General features: G+C 38.1%; 1 protein-coding gene across 2 annotated transcripts in view; it reads left to right on the top strand.

Annotated features, from left to right (window-relative positions):
• Positions 1 to 22,640, top strand: part of LOC127697709 (contactin-associated protein like 5-2) — a 909,987-nt gene that overhangs the window by 267,031 nt on the left and 620,316 nt on the right. The window lies entirely within an intron of this gene.

The following is a 22,640-nucleotide window of genomic DNA, read 5'->3' as shown; positions in this document are numbered from 1 at the left end:
TCTACATATGCACACAAATGAGTGAGTGTCTCTTGACTTTTGATCTATTTAATACAAGGTTCCTGTCTTCTGTATCTGTAGGTTTAGGAGCTTCATTTTCTAGTTGATTCTGGATGAAAGTGATGCAAGAGAAACTTGAAGTAATAAAATTGATTGATTGAAGGATTTACTAATAACTTTCCTAGTAAATATTAACATATACAAAATAGAATTTAGCTAAAGGAGAGCTGTCTTTAATAAGCCTGAATGTAGTACACTAACAAGGCTTAGTAGGAAGAGTACAAAAGATAATTGAAGTTAAGACTTGCTTACCACTTCTCTGTCATTGCCTATTCACCAGGATTGCCCTTTCAATTAGGCTCCAACCCTGCCAGATGAAACAACCTTGGCTTACAACCTGGCTTATGCCCAGCCCCATATGAAAGAATATGGCTATAAGGAACAGCTCAAGGGGGCAGCACTGGGTCACTCCCACCATTAAGTCCCCTGTTCTTGTATGAGTGAAAGTATAATTCTGCCAAGTGGGCAAAATAATCCCCATAACAACTATTTGAAAAAAAAAAAAAAACAACCTTGGTGTGCTTATGAAACAATTGTGGCATTTTGTGTGGTGTGTGTGTGTAAACCCTGACTTTGTAGCTTTTATTTCCTCTACCTGCATCCTCAACTGCAAGTGATATTTGGAGATTAAAAAGCAGATGATGAACTTTGTGGTGATGCAGCTATTTTTAGGTCTCCTAGGCTCTTGTAAGTAATCCAAGTTGTATAATATTTAAAGAAATCTGATAATCTCATTGGTCTGACCAAGTTGGATCATGAAAAATATACTTTAGTCTGTCATTGTGTAAGTCTCGACCAGTCTTAGCTTAACGGACCCCCTGAGTGTACCACACTGAGATGGTAATTGATGCAAAACACAAGACTTTTTATTAAAGCCAGCATGCTGGCGCCATCCTGCATACACAGAACAACCCCGACCCTGGACCCTGCATAGGCCTTTATACCCTCCTCAGAGTCACTGCTCTTAAGCACAGTGTAATTGGCAGAACAATGTTATATTTAAATTAATTTGTTGTTAGGTGATGAGGTAGGTGGCAAATGGTCAGTCCTTCAGAATGTGCCCTCATCTTTAGGTAGGTCTCCCCTCCCCTTTGTGGTCTGAGGAATGTAACTTAGCCTCTGACCTTTTTTAAGCTCCTGAGTTAATTCTTTCAATTGCTGGCTACCTGTGAACAGGACTTTGTTTTTCACTAGGAAAAATTGACAAAACTCCAGCTTCTGCTGTGTCTTAGGAGTTTCCTTACTCTTTTTCATGAATAGTCAGGAGATTTTTTTTTTTTTTGTCAATAGAAGTCAATAGATCTATTATTTGCATGTGCGAAAGAGAAAGAGAAAGACTGAGTATCACTTTCTAGAACTGAATCAAGTAGTGTAGAAGTTGTATCCACATGTAGCCAGATGCTCTGAGGACATGTGTAGATTAATTTATGTATTAAGGCATAAAACATTTTCAGATGATGATTTTTTCAAACACAGATGGATCCTCCTTGCAAACTTTTGTACATAGGTTTTCAAAAGATCTTCATCTTTTGATGAAGTTCCCTCATTCCAGTAGACATTGAAAGGTCTACATCATCCTTTACATTGTGGTGTCCTAGACCACAGGAAAAAGACCAGAGACACAGTTCAAATTCTGATTACCTGAATTTATTTAAAACTGATAGCAAGGCAACAACCTTAAAACCATATAGAATGCATACCACCCAGAAAAGACTAAGGGAAAGGTTTTTAAAGATGGAGACCAGAATTACTTCATTTATGTGAAATTTACAGCTTCATGTGAAGCTGTTTCACCCCTCTCCACTACATAGAAGCTGTTTTTCAGTGGGACAAAGGCACTCTTACTCAGCTTACAACAGTGATAGGGTTATAGAAGCCAGGGCAAGTGGTTAATTATCTCATAGCAGTTACACTAATCTGGATATGGTATATATTGCTAGGAGTTCTCCTGTCTGGTGCTTAGGGCAGAGGCCAATGGCTGCTAATGAGGGAACCTGGTATAGCCATTCCAAGGTCAGAAGCAGCAGTTCGTCAAACTTATGACCATCAAGAGAGGTGCCCCATTCAGAAAAGAAAAAGAAATAATTGAGGAACATTTTAGTACCATCTGTTTCTATACAATATTACAGTTTTCAATTATATGTGATAAAATACAGATTTTTTAAAAAAAAATTAAGTTAATATATGAGGCATCTTTTAGGACTCAAGGGACCATATAAATCTGGTATTTATCACTGTCTTTATCACAACAGATTTTAACTTTGCCAGAAGTGTGCTTTGTGATGAAATTAGACAAATGCTCTGACTTTTACAAGTTTGTTGTTCTATTAGTGATAATAATTAAGAAAATAATTTAGCATGTCTTCAGAATCCTAACTATAATTACTATGATTCAAATGTGAAATACATTGTGAATGGAATGGTCCCTTTTAGCAACTGACCCAGACTGGAGATCCAAGACAGTTTCTTCAAAATTATATTGTGTTGACATTTGGGTTAGAAAAAGTAAAATCAAGGTTGGGGATGGGGGGAGTGGAAGAGCAGAACAACAGACCTTGAGAAAACTCAGACTCAGCTTGGGGCTCCACTAAACTCATAACTAAAGCTCCCACACACTCATAAATGTTCTCTATCCCATTCTCAGGTGGGTTGAGATGGCAAAAGATGGTTTTAAGTAGAGAGTGTAGATATCAGATCCTTCTCTGGAAACAAGGTTTATACTATAGTCCCAGAGCTAATATTGATTGTTGTAGCATGTAATTATTTAAAAAACAATCCACACTATTGCTTGCTTGGCACCAGCGGTCTCCATCTATTCCCAGCCCAGTACATAGCTCGAGAACAAAACTGTATGTTTCCCTTTGCCAATGCCTTTCCCACCAACCTGGCTCTGCCTCTCCAAAGCTCTGAAATCTCTCTCTTGATCCCAGAGGCTAGCTGCTACTAAATTGATTTGCACTCCCAGATTTCTGTGACTAGTTGGGGGTGCACTCTAGTCAACCCATGCTCCACTGCAGTTACCTTTCCCATGGAGCTCAGTTGAGTTGTGGCAAAATGGAAAACACCAGACAATCTTATTTTACAATCAATAGATAGCACAACAACTGGGTGTAGAATCTATCATCCTAAACTCATTAACTATTCTATACACAAATATTCCTGTAGTGAATTCTGGTGGAATCCTCCATCAGATCTAATAATCCCTGGTCTACACCTTTCTTGCTTTCACTCCTGCCTTGCAATCCAAAAAGAAGTGCTCTCCTCTTGTGTTCCCTCTTCCTCTCTCAGACCAAGAAGGCCTGACTCCTTCTGGACCAGCAATTGGCTTCTTGTAGTCTTTATTATCTAGTCAATTAATTAGGGAAAATTCGATACAGATTGTCAACTTGACAGGACCTCAAATTACTTAGGCAGAAACGCCTCTGGTTACTATTTCTTTGATGATGACCTTGGTCATTAATTCATTCACTCTTCATTCAATTCTTGAACACCCATTTATTGTGGACTGAACGTTTGTGTGGCAGAAGACTTCTGAGAAGGAATACAGAACTGCTGCCCTTGTGAGATAATAACTGGCAAATCACATTATTGTTATCTGTGGTATTCTCCAGATTCTACCAATGGCAGATCACAATTATTACAACAGTAAAATTTCCATGTCCACTGAGTACATATTGATATGCCTTGTCATTATTTCCTAAACAATAAGACTATTCAATATTCACATGGCATTTAGAGAAAAGGACACATTCTAAGTCATTTAAAGCTAGTTTAAATGTATAGAAAGATGAGCAAAGACTATGTACAAATCTTGCCTTTGAGAATCAATGACTTTGCGATCTACAAAAGCCAACTCCCCCTGAGAAGCCAGCAAACCACCATATATGTCACATGGGTCATAGCTACTTAGTGTTCAAATGATTGTTTAAATCTGACCTCCTTTTTGCTCCCAAAACTTTTTTTTCTGATCAAGGCTCCAAGTTTAATTGGGGAGGGCTCTGAATATAAAGGTGGGGTTGAAGAACCCTTTCCCCAAAGGCTGGAAATTCATCCTCAAAACCTACTTGGTTGCTCAGCAGGTGGCTGGTGCTTCTCAGGAAACTGCAGATCCTTGAAGAACAATGGGCTAGAGCTCCACCCTAGGTGGGAAGTAGTGGCTAGCATGGAGGTCTGAAATTGCCACTCAAAGGCTGGGGAAGGGCACAATTTATCCCTTTTTATTAGTTTTAAGATGAGAAGGTAACAAGGAAGTGGACAGTCATCTGTCAAAGGATGGTAGGCATTAACCAGGGAGGGGAGATATTGACCTGGTCATCGTAAATACTTTTTGGTATCTTTTGGAAAGGAGAAGGTCGAGGCTTCCTTGTTGATTGTTAGTCTAAGGAATGCCTTTAAACACCAACCTCTATGGAGCCAGGTTTGCTTCACAGGGGACTCAGAGGTAGAAAACATGGTCCTCCCCTTACAGTGCCTTGCCTTGCACCTCCCACTGGTGCCCTTGCCTTCTCAAAAGTGGACATACATAGATCTGAGTTCTATGTAATTCCCATAGGAGTTCCACTTACAGTGGACTCACCAAGACCCCAGTTTGCTAAGTAGAGTCGATGTTTATATATTTATATAGGTTTTGGTGCTAGGGAGTCAATTTGCTGCCAAACATCCTGCAAGTGTCTGAACTTTTTCCTGATTATAGTGACTATTCACTGTAAACTTTAGAAGTAATACAAGTCCATTGGTATTGAGCATGGCAGGGAAAACTTAAAAGAATAAAGATGTGATCCAATTACATGAGCTTCTCTACCATAGAAGAGATGTGTATAAATACAGTAGATGCATTCTTTATGGGATGTATGCATAAATCTATAGGAAATATAAAGGCTCACATGGAAGCAAATTTTAACAACTTATCTTTTGAATAACAATTATGAATTTTGCCTAAAATGATTGCCATGCAATAGACCAACTATTAATACTCTGCAATGACCAATTTGTTTGCTGTTTGAAACAAGGAACAAATATTTCATCAGGTTCTTAAGACATTCTTTTCAAAATACTTTCATGATCCTTCAATAATTTATAAACACACCAAAAGCTTTATAATAGGATGTTAAAACTTTACTTGGAGATGAAAATGGTGACTCTACATTAATGCTGCCTTTTCCAAGGAATTACTATGAACAGATAACATAAACAACTGATTACAGTAGCCTTTTCTACTATCTGTAAAGTTACTTGTCTTTCACTAGTTAATTTGCATTCACCTGGAGAACATCAGAGGTTTAAGTCCTCCTGTGGTAAGCCTAAGCAACGAATAAACCAATAAATATATACTAACAACTTTGACAATAATTTAGAGTAAGTAATTTATCTTTTCCTTGAATTTTCTATGTCAATTTGTTTAGGATATAATTGATATATTACCTTTGAATCTTTTCTGGAGAAACAACTAATCCAAAATTTTTAAAGCCCATTGTTAAGAGCAAAGGCCTGTAATAAAATTATGTAAATAATATACTGAAAGATTTAAAATCCTATCTTCTTGCATTGAAGCAGAGACAAAACATTTTTTCTTACATAAGGTAAGGCTATCAGCCATTACTTGAGGAAAAACCTTCCATGAGACTGCTTTATTAGTTCTTTAAAATTAGCACATTAAAAGTAAATGCTTTTACAATTATCAAGATGCAAAGCAAAAAAAACAACCTTCTGAATCCATAATAATTTTGTATGGAGTAGGTAGGCCAGATTTTAATGTCTTTATAAATTCTACATAGCCTTATTAACCTTTCATAGATCTTAAGTTTGAACTGTATTTTGAACCACACCTGGATAGATCTGTCAATAATGTTGTTTTGGCCTGAAACTTCCTAGGTATGGTTTGCAAGACAAAAACAGTGCCTCACAAGCCTCTGCAGAGGTAGCTCTGAGCTTTTCATTAAATCAAATGTAAATATTTTCTAATCTGAGCTATTGTCCAAGTCCAGGCCCAATACCCGTCTGTTCTGCAGGGCAGCAGTCTTCAACCAGACTCCATGATATGATGGTCTAATAACAAAAGGAATCTGTGTTTGAGGGTTTTTGGAAAAATTCTACTAGTTTTTAGAAGTCTTATCTACAAGTTTTTGAAAGAGTTCAAATGGAGCCTGTTTGATACCAAATAAATTTCAACTGAGATCTCTGTTTCAATCTTGGGGGGTTAAATTTTGCTTCTACCACTGTATCCAATAAAACTTGTGGAAAAGTGGCAACAGGCCGATACTGGCCACAGCTGGATCTAAAGTTTTATTATTCTTGAAATCTTAATTACAAAATATGGGTGAGTTAAGAATCATGAGCCTTTGATCAGACTGCACACTGCAGTTAATGGCACACTGGCAGTTGCTAACCATAATTCTTAAGTTTCTCTTGTAATATTAGAGCATAACTATAACTTTGGAAAGCAAAACTCAACCTTAGACAATCTATTCTCTTTAAAATCAATGGCAAACACTTTACTTTCACATTATGTTTGAATGCGTGACAGTGCAACGTATAATACCTCATTAAAAAGACTGTTTTAAATCTCATCCCTTATAAGTCTAATTTCTAGGACAAGAATTATATAATATATTATGCCAATTTAGAAGTACCTTTAGAGGTCTGTTTTGCCTGGATTGGGTAATGCCACGTTTTGTTGTTTAAGATCACTCCCTCCCTGAGTTACCAGTTTTGAATTTACCTTTTTGTTACCAGTGTTATAATTTTTAATCATGACCAATAACTTATAATCCAATACTCTATAGCCAACACATGCAAAACATACTTATACCTTTAAGACCAATCAGAAACAAAAAATGAAGCAACGACATGAATCTTATAAATTTAAACAAAACAATTTTTTTCTTTTTCTATCTGTAATTTCAAGAGAAAAGGCACTTTGGACCCAGTAATCACAACTGCAGAGATTTTTCTAGGAGAAATAACCATCAGCCTACTTGCCCTAGAACTTGAGAAGCTACTGGTCCTTTTTTTTTTTTTTTTTTTATTCGATATAATTTATTTACATTTCAAATGATTTCCCCTTTTCTAGCCCCCCCCCACTCCCCGAAAGTCCCGTAAGCCCCCTTCTCTTCCGCTGTCCTCCCTCCCACCCCTTCCCAGTTCCCCGTTCTGGTTTTGCCAAATACTGTTTCACTGAGTCTTTCCAGAACCAGGGACCACTCCTGCTTTCTTCTTGTATCTCATTTGATGTGTGGATTATGTTTTGGGTATTCCAGTTTTCTAGGTTAATAACCACTTATTAGTGAGTGCATACCATGATTCACCTTTTGAGTCTGGGTTACCTCACTTAGTATGATGTTCTCTAGCTCCATCCATTTGCCTAAGAATTTCATGAATTCGTTGTTTCTAATGGCTGAATAGTACTCCATTGTGTAGATATACCACATTTTTCGCATCCACTCTTCTGTTGAGGGATACCTGGGTTCTTTCCAGCATCTGGCAATTATAAATAGGGCTGCTATGAACATAGTAGAGCATGTATCCTTATTACATGGTGGGGAATCCTCTGGGTATATGCCCAGGAGTGTTATAGCAGGATCTTCTGGAAGTGAGGTGCCCAGTTTTTGGAGGAACCGCCAGACTGATTTCCAGAGTGGTTGTACCAATTTGCAACCCCACCAGCAGTGGAGGAGTGTTCCTCTTTCTCCGCACCCTCTCCAACACCTGCTGTCTCCTGAATTTTTAATCTTAGCCATTCTGACTGGTGTAAGATGAAATCTTAGGGTTGTTTTGATTTGCATTTCCCTAATGACTAATGAAGTTGAGCATTTTTTAAGATGCTTCTCCGCCATCCGAAGTTCTTCAGGTGTGAATTCTTTGTTTAACTCTGTACCCCATTTTTTAATAGGGTTGTTCGGTTTTCTGGAGTCTAACTTCTTGAGTTCTTTATATATATTGGATATTAGCCCTCTATCTGATGTAGGATTGGTGAAGATCTTTTCCCAATTTGTTGGTTGCCAATCTGTCCTCTTGATGGTGTCCTTTGCCTTACAGAAACTCTGTAACCTTATGAGGTCCCATTTGTCAATTCTTGCTCTTAGAGCATACGCTATTGGTATTCTGTTCAGAAACTTTCTCCCTGTACCGATGTCCTCAAGGGTCTTCCCCAGTTTCTTTTCTATTAGCTTCAGAGTGTCTGGCTTTATGTGGAGGTCCTTGATCCATTTGGATTTGAGCTTAGTACAAGGAGACAAGGATGGATCAATTCGCATTCTTCTGCATGCTGACCTCCAGTTGAACCAGCACCATTTGTTGAAAAGGCTATCTTTTTTCATTGGATGTTTTCAGCCTCTTTGTCGAGGATCAAGTGGCCATGCTACTGGTCCTTTTAAAAGCAACTTTTTCTCCAGCTGTGCTAGACTCCTAGCTAAGAGTTTGGGGCAACTTAAATCAGCCTTGCTGTGTAAACTGAGACTGGATTAAGAGATGAACCACCAGCAGATAAAGAGTCTACCATTTTTTCTTTTCAAGATGAAACATAGAACAACAATCATTTGAACAAATAAACAAAGTCAGATAAAAATTGATGTGTGGACAAATTGGTGCATAAAACACAACAATACATAGAGAGGAAAGAACACTTGGTGTACATTATTAATAATATCTCCTGTAGGGTCCACAGAAGAAACAGGACATCTCCAGATTTCTCCTTGTCCCTAGTAGAGTTTTGAAATCCATTTTCCATCTCTCATTCTCTTTCTAATGTTTCTAAAATCTGTTTTTGTTGTTGCTGTTGTTTTTTTTTTTTGTTTTTCACACTTTATTTTATTTTATTTTATTTTATTTTATTTTATTTTATGCCATATTCCTCTTGCCTGATGCAGGTTTAGACTGAGGACAATTTGCCTAATAAAATTGGCCCTCCCACTTTGCTGTCACACCCTAGCTGATTTCAGCATCTGGCTTACACTGATTCTGTCTAGCCTGTATCCCTTTTTCACCCCTGCAATAACAGCCTTCAAAAGATGACAATTATAGTGCTACTATTAATATTGTAGGTTGGTTACCATGTCCCATACATAACTTTTTTCGCTCCTGTGGAATTCCACCCAAGACAGCATCCCTCAGTTGGTTTCTCTGTTTCCAAGTCCCAAGTTCAGGTGCCAATCTTCAACTGTCTGCTGTTAAAGGATCCAAGGTCACCTGGAAGGAAAGCTAGGGATGAAATAGCCTGGGCTTGCCAGAGAAAATAAGAGCCAAGGGAAAAGGTTTTTTGATCAAGGCTCCTGAAAACTCTTGAGAATGTCCATTTCTTTACAAATTTTTTCTTCAAGATTTGTCTTTCTTTTATTCAGATTTATCTTCCTAGTGACTCTCACGACTCAAAATTTTTGAGTTTTCTTTTGACAGAATCACAACTATGTGACTTTGTAGTAACACCATGATGCATTTAATAACTTGAAACTTTATGAACATATGAACTTCTGAAAACTTTAAAAACTCAAATAAAATAATTATTTAGTGTGATGGTTAGGTTTCGTGATCAACTTGACATAAAACAGGATCACTTGATATAAGAGTTTCAATAGATGAATTCACTACATCAACTTGTGTGTCTGGAGGAAACTACCTTAATTTTTTATTGTGTAAGAGAATTCAGCGTGATCTGGGTGGCACCATCCCTAGGCATGTCATCTTGACTTATATAAGAAAGCTAGGTAAGTATAATCTAGCCTGTGAGGTCATGATCAAGCAGCATACTTCCTGGTTCCTGCTGTGCTTCTTTGACTGTAAAGTAGGTTATTTACTGATAAATAATGCTGTGTAGAATAGCAAGCAGGCTTGCCTTCAAGTTCCTTCCTTAACATTCTCTCATTGCTAGACTGTGATCTAGAATATTAAGCCAAAATAATTCTTCTGATTGCTTTTGCCCAAAGTAGTTAAAGCTACAAATAAATAAATAAATAAATAAATAAACAAATAAATGAGAACAGTTGACTTGTCTTGCTGTGTCTTTCCTCTACTTTTTCTTCTTCTTTATTTTCTTCTCAGTCACTCCTAACCTCCTTGTCTATCTCCCTGACAGAAATATCACTTTACGTGGAGGCAAGATAACTATGTTAGTTCCTTTTCTGTTGGTGTTAAGAAATATTATGACCAAAGTCGCTGATGGGAGAAAAAGTTTGACAGTGCCAGAGAGATGGAGTCCATTAACACTAGGGAAAGTATGACTTTTCACAGACTGGTCCATCACAATATATCAGTGGTCAGCGAGTAGAGAACCATCAGATGTTGTTGCTCCAGTCTTTAGCAAAGGAATTGGAGACAAAGGACCCAGAAGGTATGGCCCTTGAAGACTGCTTTTCTGGTCCTCCATCACATTATCAGTCTCCTATGTAATTTAGCTAGAATCCCATTCTATGAAAGCAAGTCTTAACTATGCTCCCTGAATCTGAGCATAAAACCCATTGCTGTGCAACCAAGCAATTTCTGCAAATTTTGCAGTTAAAAAATACTGCCCTGCTCTGACAATGTTCAGTGCTGCCAAGAACAGGAAGCTAGTGACCATACTTCACAGTGCACAGTTCTTCAGCAAGCCATGTCACAAGCCAATTCATTTCAACAGAGAAAGATAAGGCCTACCTGAACTTCTCTGTAGTGACTGAAGTGTAACCCCCTGGTACCCAGCTGGTAGGTGTGACTGTATTGTTTGCTCTGTATGCAAATGTGGTGTTTGCGATATATGTTTATGTAGGCATGCATGTGAGTGTATTGATACACAATCTCATGTGGATGCATACAAAGGCTGAAACAGGATAGTAGGTGCATTTCCTCTATGGCCTTCCATCTTTCGCTAAACTGGAAGCTCACTATTTTGCCTTGTCTGGCTAGATAGAGAACTCTCAGGGTTTACTTGTTTTCTTTAACCTCAATCCTGAGGATACAGCAGCCTTAGCTGTGATCAAGCTTTTTAAAACCCAAGTGTCTAAGCTTGATGAACAAGCATTATTACCCACTAAATTGTCTTGCAGCAATGAAAGGAATTTAAAAGAAATCGTACTTGGTTACTTACAGACAAATATTATTTCATGTGTGATATTCTAGTTGTGCCAGTCTTGACCACTTATTCATATCTCTAACCATGTCTCTAAACCCTCATCTAGTCCCTGCTGTGATACCTATTAGTTTTTATTTAAAACATAAAATGTTTTGATTGTTAATTGAATGAACATATAAAATCTGTGTGAACCCACACAGGGTGGCCCACAGAAACAGGGGATCTCTGGACCGAGCTAGCTGACTATTCTAACCACATTGGTGAGTTCTAGGACCATCTTGAATATACTCCCTTAATGAATAAGCATGGGAAAGGGTACAGAAAGATTCCTGATGTCAACTATGGTTCTCCACAAAGAAGTGTAACACACACACACACACACACACACACACACACCCCAAAGGAAGAAGGAAAAAGTTCCCTGGAAGTGTTAGCAGTACCTGCCTTCCCCCAAAGTCTAATTTTATACCTATTCTTCAGAATAGCATACCAGACTTTCCTCTGGAAGGTACTGACCTTCACAGTAGTTAAGTAGTTCTCTGGTCTGAGAAGGTGACCTCCTAGGGTCATCTGTAAAGGATAAAGTGATATCCTGGAGCAGAAATAGAAGTCTTAATAAAGACCTTGACCCAGTCACAAAAACTTAGACTTCTACCATTACCACTTCATAAAGCTTAAACACAGTATGTCACCTTTCTAGACTTTTCTCTTCTCCTTTGTGTAGGAAGGGCACTGAACTAGAGGAATGGAGAAATACCAAGACATTCTTTCATTAGTCCACCTTTAATAATAAGCACATTTTAGGACAGAGGTTTAATCTCCATGATTTGCATGTAGATGAAATTTCTCTGTTCATTAGACAAGAAAAAAATTGACAGTTGTTTGTCTGAATAAAGGCAGCAGGAAAATTGAAAACCACAATTCCAAGTATTGGGACATACTTACAATGCCATAAATTCTTGTTGAATTTATTAAGCCCTTAAAATATTTGAGTATATGTGTTTGCTCATTTGCACGAAAGGGAGAGGCAATAAGTGTAAGAGCTTCAAGTCTCAGGAAAGGTAAGGAAGTAAATTGAGACAAAGTGGCTAGGGTATGCACTGGACCTCAGTACTGAGGTGGCAACAGCAAGCATTATGTCCAAGTTACTGCTGAACCCTTAGGAAAGCACTAAGAACTGCTAGGCCCAATTCAGTGAAACAAAAGAAGCTGTTACTAATTCAAGTATGACTCAGATGCAAACCTTCCCACTGCACAGGACAGGAGTGTGACCCCATGCTCGAGGTCTTGGGATTTTTATACAGCATTGTCAAGGATTCTTTGGAATTTAGGATTATTGGGGAGGTGACTAGGGAGTCTCCTTTCACACATGGTATGGGTATCATGGAATCCAGTGACTGGTAGGGGGAACTCTTTTGACCTGAGGAGTGACATTACGGTACTAGCAGGAACTAGTGTGTTTTTATGACTAGCCACAGCTGTCTCTGAATTCAGATTACCCTCCTTTAGTGATATAAATGAGGGACCCTAAACTCTCCAAGGATGTTTGTTCTTTGCTTCTTTCCAAAGGATAGGAGCCAGCTGCACCTGGGAAGTGCTTAGCTGTTCTTCAGTGAAAGTACCAGCCTAGGTGACAGGGAGGTGAGGGAGGTTTCTGTTTCTCTATTCTCAAGCCAGCATCTGGTGCTCCTGGGGGTGGTGGAGGGGAGGGTGTCATTATTCAGAGGTGTCTCTATGAAAATGGGGATAGCAATATTCCAGGCACCAGACCAGGTTCTCTCTGAATGGCCAGAGAAGAGAGGGAAGTCGAGTGTTTGAGGCAGGAACAGTGGCAGAGGGTATCTTCTTCGGAAAAGTGAAGAGACAAGCTGCCTGCACACTTCACAAATAGACTGAGAAAGGAAGGAGAGCATAGTGAAAACTTACAGATTTCTGCAGCCAACACAAAGGCCAGAGGTGACTCATCTCAACTGTAGACTGATGCTAGTGTATACTATTTCTTTTCTTTTCTTTTTTTTTTTCCATCAGAACTAATTTTGTATGATGTTGAGGTGAATGTAAATTTCATCTCCCCTAATTTTAAAGAGAAACAAAACCAAAAATAGATGGATAAAGTGACCTTGGCCAGAGAATAATTGAGCTTACAAAGTATGTATGCAAATTTGTCATTCTCAAAACAGTGCACAACAGGAGTTACTGTATGGTACAAGCTTGAGACAGAGTCAAGAATAAAATATTCTCTTAAATGTCTAAATGTATGTTACTGTTCAACCTTTTCCTGAAGAAATGTGAACAGTGATCAACTTATGCTCTACAGAACACTAGTATAAAATTACAAAAATGTGTTTTATACAACTGAAGGTATATAAATATAATTTTTAGTGGAGGTAGCATAAGTTCCATATACTATATTTCCTCAGGCATTTATCACCCTTGGCGCTTGGCTGAATATAGAACTCAATTCTTAGCCTCAGAATGGGAATTTGTATGGTTCTTAAAGATACTTATTGTAGCATAATAAAAAGATAAAGCAACTGAAGTTGGAATGTGTATATACCAGATACTACATAACCACCATGCCTATAGCCAGTAAATGGTAAAACTGAGACACAAACCTAGGCTCATCTAATTAGATATCCATGCTTCTAAACTCTAGCTGCCTAGATCATTAGATATCTTCAGTTGTGTGAACAAGAGAAATTCTAGCATAGTGAACCAGTATGCTTTATGTGAGTTGCTTATAGGGATACAGATAATTCAAAGGCAAACTTATCACTAAAGAGTTCACATAAGTATGTATAAGAAGTCACAAAACCTGTACCTCTGTATTTCTCTGCATGATGTGCAGACAGCTTGGCAAGTCAGAGAATCACTTTGTCATAGCAATTGCTACTGTTCCTAAATCTTAAAGGAGAGAGGGAATCTTGTAAGATTAGGTGGTTTTTTAAATACTTGTAAATTGAACCTCAAAGGGTTAGTTTACCTACTGTATCATATGACAACTTTTTGAAATAGTGGTTCACATAAAACTTTGCCATATCAATAAGCTTTCCTACACTAGGTAACAGTGAATAGAGTAAAGAAAATGAAACTCTTGTCCACTGAGCATGAGGTAATAAACTCAGGAATATCACCTGAAGATTTCTGTGTTCACTTTGCTTCCAACCTTAATTTTTCTTAGCTATGAGGCCCCCTCTCATGGGATCCTTTCATATCTACTAAACTCAGTCCTTGAATTCAGTGCACAGTTTACTGTCCAGTAATGTCCATTGTTCTATGAAGAGTCATATTAACTTCAAACACATCAGTCACATCATTTTGGTTTTTGTACATCTTTTCTTCTTATTTCACAAATATTTGTTACTACAACTGCTATTACTTGTTCTCTGCTAAAAGGTCAAGATAAAGTAAAATATTATGAGAAGATGTGACTTATGATAAATAGGAAAGAAAGATGTTAAGCCAATACTAAAATAAAACAGGTAGATATAGGAAGTGGCAGACATGTTAAACTATCTTTTAACTGCCCTGTGTCTGCCTTATAAGCAAGAAAAAGTCAATCCTAATTCCACAGAGAAAAAATAATTTTTTATGAATTAGTTACTTTATTTATGTATAATTCAAATATTGCCCTCCTCCCAGTTTCCCCTCGATGAGTTCTTCGACCCATCCCAATCCCCTTCACCTCTAAAAGGATGCCCATGGTGTATCTTCCTACTCTGGGGCATCAAGTCTGTAGCTTTATATGTGCCAAGGGCTTTGAACCAGTCTGTGCATGCTCTTTGGTTGGTTTCTCAGTCCTTGGGATCACCTAGGTGTCCAAGTTAGTTGACACTGTTGGTTTTCCTATGGTGTTGCCATCCCCTTCAGTTACTTCAATCGTTCCATTAACTCTTCCATAGGAATATCTTACTTTTATCCACTGACTGGCTGTAAATATCTGAATCAGTTTCAATCAACTGCTGGTAGAGCCTCTCAGAGAAGAGCCTTGCTAGGTTCCTATATGCAAACACAACATAGCATCAGTAATAGTATCAGGGATTGGTGCCCACACATGGGATGAATCTACATTTGGGTGTTTACCATTCCTTCACTCTCTGCTCTAATTTTGTCCCTGCATTTCTTTTAGACAGGAACAACTTTGGGTTGATAAGAGTTATAGATGAGTTGGTGTTCCCATCTGAACACTGGGGGTCCTGTCTGACTACTGGAGGTGGTCTCTTCATGTCTCTTCTCCCCACTGTAGAGTATTTTGGCTAAGGTCACACACAATGAGTCCTGGGAGCCACCTCCATCCCTGACTTTTGGAATTTTATAGAGGTTACCTCTACCCCCACTCCTGAAAACTGTTTGATTCATTTATACAATGGGTACGATTTAGTTATGAAAAACAAGGACTTCATACATTTTGAAGCAAGTGGAACTAGAAAATATCATTGTGAGTGGCGTAAAGCAGTTCTGAAAGGATATGCAAGGTATATACTCACTGATAAATGGATATTAGCCAAAAAGCAAAGAATATCTGTAATACACCCTATGGACCCTAAGAAATTAGCAAGAAAGAGGGCCTAAGTAAGGATGCATAAATGCCACTTAGAAAGTGTAACAAATTAATTTTGGGAGAAAAATGAGGGATGGGCTGGTGGGGGGGATAAGGAGTAAAGGGTACAGGATCCAGAATGGGAAGAGACAGGAGAAAGGCAGAGAGTGACAGAAGAATGAATGGAATTATGTTCTCTTCATTTTCCAGAGCCACTCTAGATAGCACACAGTTTGGGTTTCCTTTCTACACAGAGATGGACCACAGATATTTCTGTTCATATGTTGACTCTGGCTCCAGACTTCATACCATCTATACTTATTTCTAAATGTACCAACTCAGTGTCCTCTACTGGAATCTAAATATATAAATCACCTGTTTTCTGTATGTCATTTGTAACTATGACATCAATATAAAGCTCAACTCACCTGAAACAAAGAATTTTGCAAGCATGCTCTACACATAACCTCAGAAATCTGAAAGCATAGTACCTGCTTTTTCCCTGATACAGCCATACTATTTTCTTCCTTCCATATATATAAATATGATAAGCTTCAATCTCAAAAATAGTTTCAGAATTAGCTATATAACATCATTAAGTTCTAGAAAGGCACTGTATAATAAACTGCATGCTTAGTGATACTCTAGTGGTAATTAACATTAAAAGTCTAATTGGTAGGGCCTAGAATCAGTTTGGAGACAAGCCTCTGGGCATACATATAAGGAAGATTTTCTTTTTCTTTTTCTTTTTCTTTTTCTTTTTCTTTTTCTATTTTATTTTGTTTCTTTTTCTTTTTCGTTTTTTTTTCTTTTCTATATTCTTTGTTTACATTTCGAAATCTTTACCATTTCCCAGTTCCCCTCTCCCCATCTGTCTCATACGCCCTCTTCCCTCTGCCCATTTCCCAATCACCCCCTCCCATTTCTCTGTCCTGGTACTTCCCTACAATGCTGTATCAAGTCTTTTCAGAACCAGGGCTCTCTTCTCCCTTCTTCTTGGGTATCATTTAATATGCTAATTGTGTCTTGAGGATTCAGAGCTTCTGGACTAATTAATATCCACTTATCAGTGATTGCATTCCATGTGTATTCTTTTGTGATTGGGTTACCTCACGTAAGATGATATTTTCCAGTTTCAAACATTTGCCTAAAAAATTCATGAATTCATTGTTTTTAATTGCTGAGTAGTATTCCATTGTGTAAGTAGACCACATTTTCTGTATCCTTTCCTCCATTGAGGGACATCTGGATTATTTCCAGCTTCTGGCTCTTATAAATAAGGCTGCTATGAACATAGTTGAGCTTGTGTCCTTATTGCATGCTGGGGAATCCTCTGGGTATACGCCCAGGAGAGGTATAGCAGGGTCCTTCGAAAGTGTCATGTCCAATTTTCTGAGGAACCGAAAGACTGATTTCCATGGTGGGTGTTCAATCTTGCAATCCCACCAGCAGTGGAGAAGTGTTCCTATTTCTCCAGAGCCTCACCAGCACCTGCTGTTTCCTGAGTTTTTAACCTTAGCCATTCTGGCTGTTGTGAGGTGAAGTCTCAGGGTTGTTTTGATTTGCATTTCCCTGATGATTAATGATGTTGAACATTTCCTAAGGTGCTTCTCAGCAACCTGAAGTTCTTCAGGTGAAAATTCTTTGTTTAGCTCTCTATCCCATTGTATTACTTTTTGAATAGAGCAAGGTGTCTTTATTTTAAAATCTTGCATGTCTATTGTACATAATTAAATCAGAGGACACACAAAGAATTACTAGGCCTGGCTAATTTTTTGTTGTTGTTGTTGTTGTTTTAATATTTTTTATTCGATATATTTTTGATTTACATTTCAAATGATTTCCCCATTTCTGCCCCCCCCCCACTCCCCAAAAGTCATATAAGCCCCCGAACCTCCCCCTGTTTTCCTATACACCCCTTCCCACTTCCAAGTTCTGGTTTTGCCCTATACTGCTACACTGAGTCTTTCCAGAACCAGGGACTACTCCTCCATTCTTCTTGTACCTCATTTGATGTGTGGATTAGGTTTTGGGTATTCCAATTTTCTAGGCTAATATCCACTTATTAGTGAGTGCATACCATGATTAATCTTTTGAGACTGAGTTACCTCACTTAGTATGATGTTCTCCAACTCCATCTATGTGTCTAAGAATTTCATGAATTCATTGTTTCTAATGGCTGAATAGTACTCCAATGTGTATATATGCCACATTTTTTGCATCCATTCTTCTGTTGAGGGATACCTGGGTTCTTTCCAGCTTCTGGCTCTTATAAAGAGGCCTGCTATGAACATAGTGGAACACATATCCTTATTACATGCTGGGGAATCCTATGGGTATATGGCCAGGAGTGGTATAGCAGGATCCTCCAGAAGTGACGTGCCCAGTTTTCTGAGGAACCGCCAGACTGATTTCCAGATTGTTTGTACCAATTTGCAACCTCACCAGCAGTGGAGGAGTGTTCCTCTTTCTCTACATCCTTGCCAACACCTGCTGTCTCCTGAGTTTTTAATCTTAGCCCTTCTGACTGGTTTAAGGTGAAATCTCAGAGTTGTTTTGATTTGCATTTCCCTAATGACTAATGAAGTTGAGCATTTTTAAAGATGCTTCTAAACCATCCGAAATTCTTCGGGTGAAAATTCTTTATTTAGCTCTGTACCCCTTTTTTAATAGGGTTATTTGGCTTTCTGGGGTCTAACTTCTTGAATTCTTTGTATTTATTGGATATTAGCCCTTTATCTGATGTAAGGTTGGTAAAGATATTTTTCCAATTTGTTGGTTGCAGATTTGTCCTTTTGATGGTGTCTTTTGCCTTATAGAAACTTTGTAATTTTTATGAGGTCCCATTTGTCTATTCTTGATCTTAGAGCATACGCTATTGGTGTTCTGTTCAGAAACTTTCCCCCTGTACTGATGTCCTCAAGTGTCTTCCCCAGTTTCTTTTCTATTAGTTTCAGAGTGTCCAGCTTTATGTGGAGGTCCTTGATCCATTTGGATTTGAGTTTAGTACAAGGAGATAAGGATGGATCAATTCGCATTCTTCTGCATGCTGACGTCCAGTTGAACCAGCACCATTTGTTGAAAGGGCTAACTTTTTTCCACTGGATGTTTTCAGATTCGTTGTCAAGGACCAAGTGGCCATAGGTGTGTGGATCTTCAATCCTATTTCATTGATCCGTCTGCCTGTCACTGTACCAATACCATGCAGTTTTTAATACTATTGCTCTGTAGTATTGCTTGAGGTCAGGTCTGGGATACTCATTCTCCCAGAATTGCTTTTGTTGTTGAGAATAGTTTTAGATATCCTGGGTTTTTTGTTATTCCAGATGAATTTGAGAATTGCATTTCTAACTCTATGAAGAACTGAGTTGGGATTTTGATGGGTATTGCATTGAATCTGCATATGTTTTTTGGCAAAATGGCCAGTTTAACTATATTAGTCCTGCCAATCGATGAGCGTGGGAGATTTTTCCATTTTCTGAGGTCTTCTTCCATTTCCTTCTTCAGAGTCTTGAAGTTCTTGTCATACAGATCTTTCACTTATTTGGTCAGAGTCACACCAAGGTACTTTATACAGTTTGTGGCTATTGTGAAGGGTGTCATTTCCCTAATTGCTTTCTCATCCTGCTTATCTTTTGAGTGTAGGAAGGCTACTGATGTGCTTGAGTTGATTTTATAACCTGCCACTTTGCTGAAGTTGTTTATCAGCTGTATGAGTTCTCTAGTGGAGTTTTTTGGGCCACTTAGGTAGACTATCATATCATCTACAAATAGTGATAGTTTGACTTCTTTGTTTCCAATTTGTATCCCTTTGACCTCCTTATGTTGTCTAATTGTCCGAGCTAGAACCTCAAGTACAATATTGAAAAGATAAGGAGAAAGGGGAAGCTCTGTCTAGTCCCTGATTTTAGTGGGATTGCTTCAAGTTTCTCTTTATTTAGTTTGATGTTGGCTACCAGGTTGCTGTATATTGCTTTTACTACGTTTAGGTATGGGCCTTGAATTCCTATTCTTTCCAAGACATTAAGCATGAAAGGGTGCTGAATTTTATCAAATGGTTTTTCAGCATCCAATGAAATGACCATGTGTTTTTTTTCTTTGAGTTTATATAGTGAATTGCATTGATGGATTTCCATATATTGAACCATCCCTGCATCCCTAGGATAAAGCATACATGATCATGGTAGATGATCGTTTTTATGTGTTCTTGGATTCAGTTGGCAAGAACTTTATTGAATAGTTTTGCATCTATGTTCATAAGGAAAATTGGTCTGAAGTTCTCTTTCTTTGTTGGATCTTTGTGTGGTTTTGCTATCAGCATAATTGTGGCTTTGTAGAAGGAGTTGGATAGTGTTCCTTCTGTTTCTATTTTGTGGAATAGTTTGAAGAGTATTGGTGTTAGGTCTTCTTTGAAGGTCTGATAAAATTCTGCACTGAAATCATCTGGTCCTATGCTTTTTTTTGGTTGGAAGACATTTTAAGATTCCTTCTATTTCTTTAGGGGTTATGGGAGTGTTTAGATGACCTATTTAGTCCTGATTTAATTTTGGAATTTGATATCTGTCTAGGAAATTGTCCATTTCCTCCAGATTCTCCAGTTGTGTTGAGTATAGGCTTTTGTAGTAGGATCTGATGATTTTTTGAATTTCCTCAGTTTCTCTGTTATATCCCCCTTTTCATTTCTAATTTTGTTAATTTGGATACTTTCTCTGTGCCCTTTGTTCAGTCTGGCTAAGTGTTTATCTATCTTGTTGATTTTCTCAAAGTACCAGCTCCTGGATTCGCTGATTCTTTGTATGGTTCTCTTTGTTTCCACTTGATTGATTTCAGCCCTGAGTTTGATGGTTTCCTGTCTTCTACTCCTCCTGGGTGAATTAGCTTCTTTTTGTTCCAGAGCTTTCATGTGTGCCATTAAGCTGCAAGTGTATGCTCTATCCATTTTCTTTTTGGAGGCATTCAGGGCTATGAGTTTTCTTATTAGCACTGCTTTCATTGTGTCCCAAAGATTTGGGTATGTTGTACCTTCATTTTCATTAAATTCTAAAAAGTCCCTGATTTCCTTATTTCTTCTTTGGCCAAAGTGGCATTGAGTAGAGTATTGTTCAGCCTCCATGTGTATGTGGGCTTTCTGTTGTTTTTGTTGCTATTCAAGACCACTCTTACTCCATAGTGATCTGATAGGAAGCATGGGATTAGTTTGATCTTCTTATATTTGTTTAGGTCTGTCTTGTGATCAATTATATGGTTGATTTTGGAGAACGTACCATGAGGTGCTGAGAAAAAGTTATATTCTTTTTCTTTAGGGTGAAATGTTCTATAAATATCAGTCAAATCCAATTGGTCCAAAACTTCAATTGGTTTTACTGTGTCCCTGTTTAGTTTCTGTTTTCCTGATCTGTCTATTGAGGATAGTGGAGTGTTGATGTTACCCACAATTATTGTGTTAGGTGAAATGTGTGCTTTGACGTTTAGTAAAGTTTCTTTTACGAATGAGGGTGTCCTTGCATTTGGTGTATAGATGTTCAGAATTGAGAGTTCCTCTTGGTGGATTTTTCCTTTGACCAGCAAGAAGTGTCCTTCTGTGTCTCTTGATGACTTTAGGTTGAAAGTCAATTCTATCTGATATTAGAATGTCGACTCCAGCTCGTTTCCTGAGACCATTTGCTTGTAAAACTATCTTCCAGCCTTTTACTCTAAGGTAGTTTTTGTCTTTGACATTGAGGTGTGTCTCCTGTATGCAGCAAAATGTAGGGTCCTGTTTCCTTATCAAGTCTGTTAGTCTATGTCTTTTTATTGGGGAATTGAGTCCATTGATGTTAAGAGATATTAAGGACAGTGTCCTTTTCCTTACAGAAACTTTGTAGTTTTTGAGGTCCATTTGTCAATTCTTGATCTTAGAGCATAAGCTATTGGTGTTCTATTCAGGAACTTTTCCCCTGTGCCCATGTCCTCAAGGGTCTTCCCCAGTTTCTTTTCTATTAATTTCAGTGTGTCAGGTTTTATGTGGAGGTCCTTGATCCATTTGGAGTTGAGCTTAGTACAAGGAGATAAGAATGGATCGATTCGCATTCTTCTGCATGCTGACCTCCAATTGAACCAGCACCATTTGTTGGAAAGACTATCTTTTTTCCACTGGATGCTTTCAGCTCCTTTGTCGAAGATCAAGTGACCATAGGTGTGTGGGTTCATTTCCGGGTCTTCAATCCTATTCCACTGATCTGCTTGCCTGACATTAGACCAATACCATGCAGTTTTTATCACTATTGCTCTGTAATAAAGTTTGAGTTCTGGGATACTGAATCCCCCTTAAGTTCTTTTACTGTTGAGTATAGGTTTAGCTATCCTGTTTTTTTTGTTATTCCAGATGAATTATAGAATTGCTCTTTCTAGCTCTATGAAGAACTGGGTTGGGATTTTGATGGGGATTGCATTGAATCTGTAGATTGCCTTTGGCAATATGGCCATTTTAACTATATTAATCCTGCCAATCCATGATCATGGACAATTTTTCCATTTTCTGAGATCTTCTTTGATTTCCTTCTTCAGAGATCTGAAGTTCTTGTCATATAGGTCTTTCACTTGTTTGGTTAGAGTCACACCAAGATACTTTATGCTGTTTGTGGCTATTGTGAAGGGTGTCATTTCCCTAAATTCTTTCTCAGTCTGCTTATCCTTTGAGTATATAAAGGCTACTTATTTGTAGCCAGCCACTTTGCTGAAGTTGTTTATCAGCTGTAGGACTTCTCTAGTAGAGTTTTTTGGGTCACTTAAGTATACTATCATATCATCTGCAAATAGTGATAGTTTGACTTACACAATGGAGTACTATTCAGCCATTAGAAACAATGAATTCATGAAATTCATAGACAAATGGATGGAGCTGGAGAACATCATACTAAGTGAGGCAACCCAGTCTCAAAAGATCAGTCATGGTATGCACTCACTGATAAGTGGATAATAACCTAGAAACTTGGAATACCCAAGAAATAATCCACATATTAA

The sequence above is a fragment of the Apodemus sylvaticus genome, chromosome 12 (genome assembly GCF_947179515.1).
Source record: "Apodemus sylvaticus chromosome 12, mApoSyl1.1, whole genome shotgun sequence".
Lineage (NCBI taxonomy): Eukaryota > Metazoa > Chordata > Mammalia > Rodentia > Muridae > Apodemus > Apodemus sylvaticus.
The sequence above is the reverse complement of the archived record's forward strand: the minus strand, read 5'-3'. Positions and strand labels throughout refer to the sequence as shown.